Genomic DNA, 13889 nt, shown 5'->3' with positions numbered 1-13889 from the left:
ATGTTGTATACAGTGTGTGTAAAGTGTAATTTATAAATAATACTTTAGCAAACAGACTTGCTTTTGAGTCATTTTTTGTGTTGTTTAAAAATGTAACTAACCTCAAATGCCTTGGTAAAACAAAGAATAAGAGATTTAAGATTTAAAAGGGATTAGTTCAACAACAAAAACAACAACAAAAAATTGCCATTTACTCCCTCGTGTAGTTTCAAACCCACATGACACTCTTCCGTGGAACCTAAAAGATGTTCAGCAGAATGTTAGGGACTGGCAGCCCCAGTCACCATTTACTTTCATAGTATGGGAAAAACAGCGAAGCCAATATTCACAATTTCTCATGTTCCACGGAAGAAAGTCGTACATAAGGGTGAGTAAACAATGACAGAATTGACATTTTTGAGTGCACTAATACTTTAATGTAGCCAAAAGAAGACAGTGTTGCTAATTTTGTCAAGTTTTATTACACTTTTATTTGAAGACATGGAAATATTACTAAAGTCTGACATAACCACCACAGAGAGGGATTACTGAACTCATGTTACATATTTAAAATTGTATGCTGTATTGGAACTGGAGTTTGGGAGCAGGTGAGTCAAGTGCTCAGCGTTGATGGGCAGTTCACAGGGGAAACGTCTGAAAAAATAAATAAATAAATAAATGCAAGAACCAATAAGTCAATCATCACAGAACATGAAATAGTATTTTATGAGAGGAATATAAGACTGCTCTGCCATAACAAACAAAAGTACAAAAGAATACTAAATATAATTCACTAAAAATAATGTTTTATTAAATACATTAACAAATGTGAAACCCAATTCTTGCACAAACTCTATAGCTACACTGCTGTTCTTATGCATTAATGCCTTATTTTTTTATTAATAACATTTAAAAACAAAACACAAACACATACTTCCCTTTATGTAAAAAGGAGTTTTTAAAAACTTACTGCTCAGTTATTACACTTTATGTTAGCATTTCTATGAGTTTATGTGAATGTAAGCATTTCAATGTACATTTTACATGCATAAAATAAAATAGAGGTGCCTTCTACACACTGAATGTCGCAGAGACTGTAGCATTGCTCTTTAGATTTAAATTGTTTTTAATAGTTTGTGTGAAAAATAAAGCTGATTCTGAAAAATGTTTAATAATATAGCATTTCTATATGCATGTATAAATATATAGGAGTAAGGTCAATAAATATTCATTAGCATTTTTAAGGCATGACACAAGTATTTGTCTGGTGCCTTAATATCGAATAAAAACAAAACCAGCCTGAAATATTTAAGAATTTAAGGAGGTGCGCGCGCAGTCTTTGGTGCCAGGCGAAAGTAACAAGTCTGTACCACGTGATCACACAATGCCGCGCTGTGATTTTCTATTGGCTTATTCCCCCCCTTCGCCCCGCCCCCCGCCCCAGCCTCGCTTTGATTGGCGCGTTTGTGGGTGTGTTAGCGCCATTCAGGCGTCCTGTTGTTTGAGCCGCTGGCCTACCGTAGCCCGCCATTGGACATCGCGTACACGACGTCATCACTATGGAGTCCGCCTCCCATTGGTCACCTGCCCCACTTGGTTCATTGTGATTGGTTCTCGCACAGGTCATCGCCAGTGAATGCGGAAGTGGTGTGCTCTACTGAGTCACCGTTGTGTCAGCTGAGTGTTGCACAGTGAGTATCCTGATTATATTCGATTTTCTACATATTTAACGTTATATTCCGTTTTATATTTGCGGTTACGGTCGGGTTTATTACCTAGATACACGTGTCTTTAGATGGTTTAAGTTGATTTTTATGTTGATAATTCTGGCCATGTGTTTATATAATACATTGGCCGGCTTGGTTGTTATACAGGCTGAAACACCCACACCCGACCCACCCACAATATGCTCTATCTCACACACACAATATACACACAATATACTCACACACACACACACACACACACACACACACACACACACACAATATACTCACACACACAGACACACTCACACACAATATACTCACTCACATACACACACACACTCACACACAATATACTCTCTCTCTCTCACACACACACACACACACACACACACACACACACACACATACTCTCTCACACACACACACACACACAATACACTCTCTCACACACACAATATACTCTCACCCACACACACAATATACTCTCACACACTCTCACTCACACACAATATACTCACACAGTATACTCGCACACAGTATACTTGCACACAATATACTCACACACACACAAACTCTCACACACAAAGATACTCACACAGAACATACACACACTCACTCACACAGAACATACTCTCACACACAAACTCACTCACTCACAACATACACTCACACAGAACATATTCTCACACAAACACACTCTTACACAACATACACTCACTCACACACACACACACACACACACACACACACACACAATATACTCACACACACAATATACTCACATACACACACAACATACACTCACACAATCTCTCACACACACTCTCACACAAACATATTCATTCACACACACAACACACTCTCACACAAACATATTCATTCACACACACAACACACTCTCACACAAACATATTCATTCACACACACAACACACTCTCACACAAACATATTCATTCACACACACAACACACTCTCACACAAACATATTCATTCACACACACAACACACTCTCACACAAACATATTCATTCACACACACAACATACTCTCACACACAACACACACAAACACAACATACACGCACTCACTCACTCACACACACACACACACACACACACAACATACTCAACACACTTACACACAACATTCTCACACAAACATATTAATTCACACACACATTCTCACACACAACATACATACACTTACGCACAACATACACGCACACGAGCCAGTTTGTGTTTTGAATTGCTGTAAAGTCAAATTTGAAAGAATCTATTTATAAATACACTTTAAATATATCTCAGCAAATGTTATTTATACATGCAACATGTCCAATGCGTCATAAGATTTGATTTTGTCAATTGTCTTTTTGAGAAAATGTAGACTTCTTTATAAAATCTGTTGGTTCTTTATTAAAATCTCTAATATAATGTGTTAGAGATTCATGGAAAAATATTGACACTTAATATTTATTCAGTACTCGTGATAAATATTGTCGTCTTCGATAAAGTTTCATAGTATACATCTTGTTAGTGGCTTTGTAAATAAGGGTTTAAAATATTACTACAAGTCTATAAAAATAGCACTACTAAGTAATTTACTACCCTTATGAAGAACATGGACTTCTTTGGAAAATTTTGTTTTAATAAGATTCTTCACTTTACAGATCTATTTGCATTTGTAAATGCATCGTAAAAAACAATTTGTGCCACTTTTTAGTAATTCACAAGCACATTTTATAATGGAAGTGAATGGGGTCAGTCGATAAATGTTAAAATACACATTGTTTCAAAAGTATAGTCAAAAGATTTGAACATTATATGTTTACATGCGTTTAGTGTGATAAAATTGCTTTCTAACTATATAAGTGTAAAGTTTTATCCAGTATCACTACTTTGTTGCCATTGTGACACAACGCCTATAAACTATAATAAAATAAAAAAAATGCCTATAGTATTTTTTGTGGTAATCAACATTATGCCACAAATGCTGTCGATTGAGCTGAACTTGTATTGAACCCAGAATGTTCCTTTAAGTCATGGCATACATTCCATTGTTTTTTTTTTTGTTGTTGTGTTTGTGCCCATATGTTGCTTTTTTATCTACATGTTTGCCAATGTATTTATTTGTGCTGGTCAGCGTAACCATGAACCTGACAGAGTAGAATTGTGACCTGCAGTAAATGAAAACATGTTTGTAAATGCATTCTATCCCCATATGCTTCATATCTCTAATGGAAACAATTGCCACATTGCTATTTGATTGTAATCAGATAGTTCTCCCAGTAAACAGCATTGATTGGCATCTGTCTGCATTCACTTTAGGGATATGCTATTTGACGCTAGGGGCTGTAGCCTTTAGCCTCCTTGTTTAGGCATTCACTGTGTCCCATTTTCCCATTTTCATTTGTCGGCCCGGGACACCCGTAGCTCTGCGTCGTCTTCAACTGCATTTGGTGAAATGTCTAATTGATAGCCAGTGCTCATATTACAGGTCAGATTGCTCTTTAAATAGCCAGATGACTACTCGAGCACCGCTCTAAATGTTAGTCCCTATAGCCTGCCAAAGAATGTTTATTTATCTCTGTAGTAATAGCTTACAGTGTAACAGTATCTCTAAAATCAGTTGTTTTCAAATGGTTTTGCTTCAGGACACACATTTTTGGTTCCTGACTTTATCTTTAGCCTAAGGGTTCACTTTCTTTTTCCACAGCACTGTGAATGTTTAATGTGATGTTCAATAAAGACATGAAAGATTATAATTGTTTGTGTGTTGTTAGCTTAAGCACATTGTGTTTGTCTATAGTTGTGAGTTTAATGAAGATGAGATCACATATTATGAGCAATTAATGCAGAAAACCAGAGAATTCCAAAGGGTTCACATACTTTCACATATTATGAGTTTACATGAATTTAGTGTGTTCAGTGTAGAAAATCTTAAGCCTTGGAGCAAAGAACATAAATTGAAGTTATGAGCCAAAAATTTGACATTACAAGTAATGTTTAATTAAGACAACTTGATTTTTGTCTAGTAATGACAACTTTTTGCTCGTTTTATCGTCCGTAAGGCGGAAATCGAATGGCCGACAACAGCAGCCCTCTCTTCAACAAGCCGTATGTTTTGAGATATCAGTTCATGTCTGCTGTACAAATGGTGCCAGCAACTCAAAGTTAGAATTGTAATAGGCCTAAATGAAGTTGGAGGTTTTTAAATTGTTTGTATTCTGTGGTTTTTATTTTATGATCAGTTCTTGTCCATAAGTTCTGCACAGATGCTGCTTTCATCCCAAGGTAAATAAATGAGATCAAATTGCTGTCTATGCTAAACACAGGCTCGACAAATCCAATTTCCCCAGCCAAACGATTTCAGCGTAATGAATTTGCTCTGTTGATGACGACAGTGTGTTTTGAATTGAGATTCACCGAGATAAGTCTCTCGAGGTCAGCGAGGTCTTGAACGTGGCAACCTGTCTGTAAAGTACATTTGAGCTAAAGAACTGGTCTTGGAACAGGTGCCTCTCAAAAACAGATTCCAGATTCAACCTCCTGTTTTCTTTAATTCAGACAGGGGCTCAGGTAGGATTCTCGTTACGTTTGTTTTGCTTGGAGCGTGGGCTGCTGTGTCGAAGCAGCTTGTAGCCTAGTTTTCTTCGTTTTGCGGGCTTGACTGCTTAATAAATGGATTGGTAGGAATAAAACCGCTTTGTTTAGTGGCCAAATGTTCTCACTGATTGAGCAAAAGCACCGGCTGTGCAGGACAATATTTTTCACTTTGGCCATGTTGGAGTTTTGTCCTCTGCTTGTAACTTCACAGACTCCACAGTCTTTTACTCTAGTGCTGTAAAGTTATTTAACACATTTATTTTAAAGTTGAAGTGTCTAATTTCCGCACCACTAGCGGGACCAAACAGATTCCAGAAATCTCCCACTGTCTTCTATTAGTTGTATAAACAGGAACTTTATCCCGGTCTCCTTTGATGAGGAACAGCAACTATTTGGGTCGAAACGGAGGTTTGTTAACACCACAGAAACGCAAGAAAAGTTTGCATTCAACAGTAAGATGCGCTTGCAACACACTGACCAAGCATTCACATTGGCATTTGCGTACTTGCATATGTTTAATTTCTTTACAAGTTGTCCAAACCGCCACTCAGAGTTCTACTTCGAACCTTCCATGAATGAAAATGAACCCAGGGAACCAATCATCTGTTGTCTGTATAATGGTCTGAATGTTGGAGGCATCTGTGAAAACAAACTTGCATCACCTAGAAATAGTGAAGTCGAGCGTTCAGTGGTGTTTCTGTGTTGTAGAGTGTATAGTGAGATGAGGACTGGCGTGTTTGGACGTGTGTATCACAGCTTTGGGTGCGACTGTGAGAATGCGGATCTTTCTGTTTAGAAAGCTTTGCTGTTCTGGAAGTGTATGGCTACTCCTTAAATTCAGGTGTATGTATGAATGTGTACGTGTGGTTGACTATTATGGGTTTTTCAATGGCCGATGCCAGTGCCAATATATTAAGCATGATTTAATGACACAGAATTTTACACAATTACATTATATGGCCAGAAGTATGTAGACACCCAAACAGAGTACACACGTGCTGGTTGAGCATGGTTTTTTACCGATAATCCTATGTAATATTGGCTGATTAATTGACCTGGATGGTATATCATTCTATTACTGATGTGTATCCATAAACTGCATAAGAATTCAGTTATTTTGTAGTTCCTATTGCTCAACTGCCATAGTATATAATGCTGCTGCATTAAAAAGAGGCTGCTTGGCAGTAATTTTTTTGGTGATTTCGCACACACTCGGCATTTTCGCCTGTGCAAAAGTGTGTGACCGCGCCTTTACACTGTAAAATCGAATTAGTTAACCTTACTTAGATTTTTCAGTCAATCGGTTTGCATGCTTTTTCTAATTAAACATACTTATTTGTAGGGGTTCACTAATCTCACAATTTGGTTCGGTTCACAGTTCTTTAAACAAAGCCTTAATCAAGAAAAGTTAGGATTGAAAATTTTTATTTTATTATAACTTTAAAGACATATGCATAACAGTTCCTTTTATTTAAAATGTAGCTAAATTTACTGTTCTTTAAAGTGCTAAATGATTGATCAGAGGAGAACTGGGATTAAAAATCAGCCCAAAACAGGGCAATGGCAACCCAATCTCATGAATTTTACGAGTTGGCTATTTCGTTTGATTTTGTAAGATTTTGTTCATATGAATATTATGCCTTTACCCAAACCCCTTATCTTTTTTTTATTTTTTATCCTCTTTTCTCCCAATTTGGAATGCCCAATTCCCACTACTTAGTAGGTCCTCGTGGTGGCACGGTTACTCACCTCAATCCGGGTGGTGGAGGACAAGTCTCAGTTGCCTCCGCTTCTGAGACCGTCAATCCGCGCATCTTATCACGTGACTCGTTGTGCATGACACCGCGGAGACTCACAGCATGTGGAGGCTCATGCTACTCTCCACGATCCACGCACAACTTACCACACGCCCCATTGAGAGCGAGAACCACTAATCGTGACCACGAGGAGGTTACCCCATGTGACTCTACCCTCCCTGTCAAATCAGACATGACATTTGACATTAGTATTATATTCCCCCACAGCATTAATATACATAATATTCAGCATTATAGGTAATAGATTAATATGGCACTCTCATGAAATGTCTGTAAACTTAAATTTTCTCATGCAGTGTCAGAGCAGATCAGTCTCACACTTAAAACAGACATTCGAACCTTCGCGCTGAAAATGCATCTGTCAACATCTGTGGCTGCTAGTGTGCAATTGTATTTTAGAGCCCCTTCTGTTCAATGAAGCGATTTCCATTTGTATGCACACGTTACGTAGGCTTTTAGGACGTTGTGCGTATTGGATAGAACAGACGCTAAAATAATAATAAAAAGAATAAAAAAAGTCCCATCTCCATCATGCACATCGTCACATTTGTCACTGCAATGTATCCACGATAAACCGTTACACCCCTACTTATTTGGCTCGTAAAGTGGACTTAATTGTTAAAGAACAGTTTACTAGTTACAAGTAAACTTAACTCATCTGTAATTAACATATCGTTGTTCTTATTATATCTTTATATTCAGTCATAGTACGTCTTATAGAGTATAAAAGAAATTATGTCTGGACTCTAGGTTACCCATATGGCACATTGGATTCTCCTCAGTACATCTTAGTGCACATAAATCTGCACTTTTGTAAAGTACAATTGAGTAGAGAAGGAATGACTTAAAACTGACACTAATCACCCTAATGGTGACTTCACACAAATCACAACAATAACAGTAGTCATAAGAATTAAAACTGTATTCATTTTTTAATAACAGTTATTATATTTCCCCATAAGTTCAGTTGTCTTGACCAAACAAACGTAATTTATTCAAGCGCAAGGGCTTACTGATAACCCACAGTCGCATTCTTGTACTTGATAATTTTGAGTTTGAGTAGTACTTGAATCCAAAGTTTAAAGCATATATATATATATATATATATATATATATATATTTGAGTTATGATTCCAAAATGTGACATTTCAAGTACTTAACTAAGGTTGATTGTTTTTATTAATGACAACTTTAGGGTTGAGACAATTAGTAACTTAACAGTGACTTGAGATAACTATTAGTATTTATACAGTAAATGTGAAGACAGGTTTAAGTGGACTGCTTGAAAACCTATGATACATGGGCACAGATAAAATAATGCAATATTTCCATGCATAATGTTTTGCCCCAAGATAAGGTCTATAAACAGCAGAAACAGGATTTAACAGAGCCTCACACTTACAGGGAGTTTTAGAAAATTTGTGTGAGAGATAAACAGAGTAAATGGAAAGTTCACTGAGGTGGACAGATAAACATTCGCCCACGCTGAACACAGTATGGAAATACTATGGAACTTTCACTTTCTACAACACTTCAGCTGTGTTCACGCCACACCTCACACAGAAGAGACATGACACTAAATAACTAAACTAAAACTAAACTAAATGACTTCAAGCAAATATTCGCTCTATTGTACACTTTATTACAGTGCTTCTGATTAAAAAGAGGGGCGTTATATGCATGCAAACATCCCACGCACGAATCTATCACCATGTTGCACGCATATGTTGTATACAGCAATATGGATACACATGCATGCCTGTAAACTTTATTCAGAACACAATGGATACACTGATGCGTGCATTGCATGATTGTGTCAAGATAAAAATGTGCATGCCCTGTAAGAACAGCGCTGTCACGTACTGCACTCCTCACTCCGCGCGCTTGAAGTCACGCCCGCTCCTTGTCCGCGCGCGCACTGTGTGTGTTATTCACGTGAACATGTCATGAGATTCACTGGTGTTTGTGTACACGGTCAGTGTTGCGCTAAGGTAAGAGCTGAAACCATTAGAACACTCGAGTCTCGAGATGTAAACAGCGGCATTGTTCAGACATTGATACATTGTTGTGCTGGAATGGAATGTTTCGCTCGTTACACTTGTAGCGGTTCTTTTGAAGTTTAGAACGTTCAACGGTTACAGCGTTGAATGCTTCAGTGTTACAGGTTTGCACGAGTTTAAAGGCTTCTGTTTACTTTTCTCATGCAATAAGATCATTTTAGCAAGGGGAAACAGAGTTTGTGCTCTGAGAGAGTTCCTGCAGTGGGTGTGTTTGTGTGTGTGCAGGATAAGAAGGGTTGAGGTCGGATGGTATACTTCCCATACTACGCTTACTACTTCTGCCACAGACACATATGGCAGAAGTAGTATGGTAGTATGCAATTTTGAACTCAGCCAGCGGGTGTGCTGTAGTATTGCATTATGGGTAAAAGTTGCCCTCTTTAATTTAGTTAAAACGAGCTACACCTGTCAAAACTATAGGGCTAATGCTGATATTTATGTAATACAATTTAATGATGGTAAATGAGATAAAGGAACACTTAGTCAGTAGATTTTGGAGCTGACACTATTTAATATAAATGTATGCATATTTTACTGAATAAATATTTATAAAGATATTGCCCCCTTAAAAAGTTTGGTAGCTTGTAGTGTAGCAAGCTGCTTTTTCCCAAAAAACAAACAAACAAAAAAAAAATTCAAAAATTTATTTTTGAGTATCTTAGCAAGCTACAGTTTCAAAGTAGCTTCCCCAGCACTATTATATATCAACATATCAGTCATAGATTTGTGCGATCTATGCATGTTCCATTAGCTCTGGGCACCTGTGGAGTTTTTCAGTTTCCTTTACCTGTAAATCAAAGCTCATCCTATTAGTGAGCTTGTAGCACGAGATCAACGTCGTCTCAGTGGGTAAAGGCGGCAACTTTTTACATTTACAACAGACGAGCATTGTAAATAAAACAGCAATAAAATAATTTAGGAACATATTTCTTGGCTTGTTTTTGATATGTAGCCTACATAAAGAATGTACAATGCAGATGCCAAATGCAGAATAAGTATTTAACAATGTATGTTACTGAATTCTATCATTAAAATGAATTGCAATTACAATATCAAGGGAAATAATCGACAATATTGATTTTTGTTGCAATCTTACAGCTCTTTAAAGTTATATTCTGGGTTCAATATAAATTAAGCTCAATCAGTAGCATTTGTGGCATAATGTTGATTGCTAAAATTAATTTAGACTTGTCCCTCCTTTTAAAAAAAGCAAAAATCAAGGTTACAGTGAGGCACTTACAATAGAAGTCAATGGGGCCAATTTTTGGAGGGTTTAAAATGTGAAGCTTATTTTATAAAAACACTTACATTAATTCTTCTGTTAAAAATTGTGTGTTATTTGAGCTGTACATTTTTTAAATCATCGTTTTTACAGTTATTTTGGGGTTTTAGGGTTTGTTGATATATATGTAAAAAAAGTAATTTAGTAACACAGTTCGTGGCTTGTTTTGGACCTGTAGCCAAATAATGTAGAATGCAGATGCCATATGCAGAATAAGTAATTAAGGAAACTTCTATTGTTGAAATTAATTGCAATTAGAGGTCGACTGATAGTGGATTTTGCAGATACCAGTAACTGGAGGAATAGGCTGATAACCGATAAATCTTTTTATTTCACTTCCAGAAGCTGCTGTTATACTGTAGAAATAAAATGTTTAAACTATCTGCATAGATTTTAGCCGATAACCGATAGTTCCAAAAAGCAACTGTCGGCATCGATTCATCTGTAAAACCGATATATCGGTCTCTTTAATTGCAATTACAATATCAAAGGAAATAATGAACAATACTGATTTTGTCATAATCATGCAGCTCTATAACTTATGTAAGTGCAGCTTTTAATAATGCATTCAATTTTTTGGTATTTAACCACAAACAGGTTTTCATTCACAAAACATATGGGCTCATTAGATGACCAATGTTTAAAATGCAATTTCCACACACATATATATATATTTACCTTAAAAATACTTAATTTACTTCAATGCTGTAATTTACTAGAAATATGATAATTATATTAAAATTATGTCCATTTATTTTTATAAAGTTATCTGGAAATAATGGACACTTTGTGGTGCTTCATAACAAAATTAAAACTTTTTTGAGGCCTGTCAGTATTTATTAATTTATTAATTTTTTGACTAGTCAACATAGGGCTGGGGAATATGCCTACAAAAATTCTCAATATTCAACTTATTGACTGTATTCAATAAACATCTCGATAATTATGTATTTGATTGAAATGGCATTAAAAGTGTTTTATCAGAGGAACTGTAATTTCAACCAAACAGCCATTAAAGCCAAATAGACTCAGAATGTGTAATGCATAAAAATAAAAAAATAATGAAGGCATGATCAATTAACCTACATATGTTTTTACTAAAACAATTGTGAATTAACAGGGTGTGCAAAAACTACAAGTTTGCTCACTTTTTGGAGCCCAGTTCAATATAATATAGTACAGAATTATTAATATTATTATGAGGATTATTTTTAATATATTTGTTGTAGTCACCTGGAGCTTTTATTTTGTCTAAACACTGAAGTGCAGTGTGTATTTGACAGTTTGCAATGTTGCTCACTACAAATCTGGTGAAACGCTGTCACCTTCTTGTCCCGTTTTTAGATTTGTATAATAATTTGAAGCAGTTACAAATGTTTTGAATTGCATAACTGTTTGAACCTTTAGCACTTTGCTTTCACAATGCACACAGACCACTCTGAGATCATTAAAACAGCACATCATGAGCCCTGCAAGCGCACACAGAACAGTGTGCCACCCCTTCACTCTGAAGCACACACAGACCGTTTATTCTCTGAATTAAATCGCAGCCTTTGGCAGTATAATAATCACAGAGGACATTACTGAGATTTTGCTGAATTGTGCAGACCTTAAGGATTGTGAAAGCCTCTTTAAGCCAAGCGTACACTACACTACTTGCAGTCTGCCCCCTGCGACTCGCAGTTCGGTTATTCGGCGTGTTTTTGCGAACCCTTCAGGACTAGTGTATCAACTACATGACCGTCCCCGACTGAGAGCACGTGAACACCTGTTATTAAGATGCGTTTTGGGTGATCCGATCACAAATGTACACGTGACACATCACCGTTACACCTGGTCGTCTTTTTTGACCACTTGTGTTCAGATTTCGAGGGGAGAGTCTCTGATTTCATGAGGACATATAATCAATCATTACGTCTGTGTTTTACTAAATGACAAAGCGCAAAAAATTAAAAGACAAGAAAGAAAAGCGCTAAAAACTGGCGCACAGTTTCTCTTAATATTCCCAAACATGACATTTAGAGCAGAATTCTGAGTTATTTTAGTGCAGTACCTGTAACTGAACTTCTGATGTGCGTGCTGCATATCTGCGGCCCTATTGTGGATGTTCATGCATTCGTTTTTTATTATGCTTATTTCCCAATAAATCCGCACGTAACTGGCGAAAAAGCGGCTGTCTTAGCGTCGTCCCGTTTCAAACAGCTCGCCAAAAATGCATTTGAAAAATAAGATAACGAAATTCATTCACAAACTCGCGCGGTTTATTCTTGATAAAGAATATGAAAGTTCTAGCGCCCGTTCTAGCGCTATATTGGCACAATTTGCAAAGGAAGAAAATAATAAAGACAGCGGGTAGGGGAGATGTGGGTGAAGTTTCATTTAATTTTCTAATAATTTTTTGTCTTCTGCTTCCTAATACAGAAATCCTAATACCTTGCCCTCCTCTTGCACACTCTCTATATTTCAGACGTTTAGATATCAAGCTGTTGGACTCGTCTCGGCCTGTCGCAGGAATGCGCATACAACAAGACTTTGTGAGCTCCAGGACTTCTATTCGCAGACTCAAAACATCAAAGGAGACAAGCTTGAGTCATGTAGTGTACACTAGGCATTAGTGACCGTAGTGGCCAAATAAAAAGCACACTACATTCATCGTGACATTAACAATATAGCCTAATTTTAAATTGACAGCAAAATCATCGCATGAGATTTCGATAGATCGCCCAACCCTAGTTCAACATAGTTTAGAGAGATTTCTCAACAGTTTAGAAAAGATGGTTTCTTCATATCAAGGAATAAAGAGGTGTGTGTGGTGTTTATAGAGTACCTGCCAGTGAAAGACTGTGATGATAACCTGTGTTTGTGTGCATGCACATGCCTGTTTGCGCAACTGCATCTTACGCTCAGGACTGGACATTTTTCTATTGAATTTTGCAAAGTATCTGGACTCTGAGCAGTAAAAACAGCAAATGCCGAACATTCCTGATAGGTGAAGATTGAGAAAGACTTCAGATAAGAGTAAAACACTGAACAACTCAAGATTATTTATCGCCAACCGTGATGTCCTTACTGAAACATGCAGTCATCTTTACATAATATTCGTCCTGCAGCGTTTGTGCTCCAAGCTTCTTGTTGAGAAGAGGTGTGCTGTTACTTTACTAAGAGATCATATTTACCATTTTCACCTGGCAAATGATTAAATGAGCAATCCGTCATTCTGTGTCAACTCAACCAGAGGTCCCCAGCACAAAATTTTAATCTTTTTCTTTTCTTTTCTTTTTTCTGGTGAAAGAAATGCATAAATGAAGATGAAAGCCAAAATATTAAATGCCATGGGTCAATATTTACTGAGTAATCCACTATTTTGTAGAGGGGGTCAAAGTGGAAATTTTCACCTATGATTTTAGAGCAAAACCACTGATCAAAAAATAACCTTAGAAA

At 36.8% G+C, this 13889-nt stretch overlaps 1 protein-coding gene across 4 annotated transcripts in view; it reads left to right on the top strand.

The window, feature by feature from the left end:
- Window positions 1-1617: 1617 nt before the first annotated feature.
- Window positions 1618-13889, top strand: part of LOC127423130 (myotubularin-related protein 4-like) — an 86852-nt gene continuing 74580 nt past the window's right edge. The window contains exons 1-2 of one of the 4 annotated variants that reach the window (XM_051667251.1): window positions 9070-9097; window positions 12916-12982. The gene's annotated coding sequence lies outside the window, so the exon portion shown is untranslated. Of the gene's footprint in view, window positions 1671-9019; window positions 9098-12892; window positions 12983-13889 lie in introns of those variants that run through there. The other 3 variants (XM_051667233.1, XM_051667242.1, XM_051667260.1) reach the window with 3 other exon arrangements.

The sequence above is a fragment of the Myxocyprinus asiaticus genome, chromosome 3, assembly GCF_019703515.2.
Source record: "Myxocyprinus asiaticus isolate MX2 ecotype Aquarium Trade chromosome 3, UBuf_Myxa_2, whole genome shotgun sequence".
NCBI lineage: Eukaryota > Metazoa > Chordata > Actinopteri > Cypriniformes > Catostomidae > Myxocyprinus > Myxocyprinus asiaticus.
Note: the sequence above shows the minus strand (reverse complement) of the source record. Positions and strands in the feature narration are given on the sequence as shown.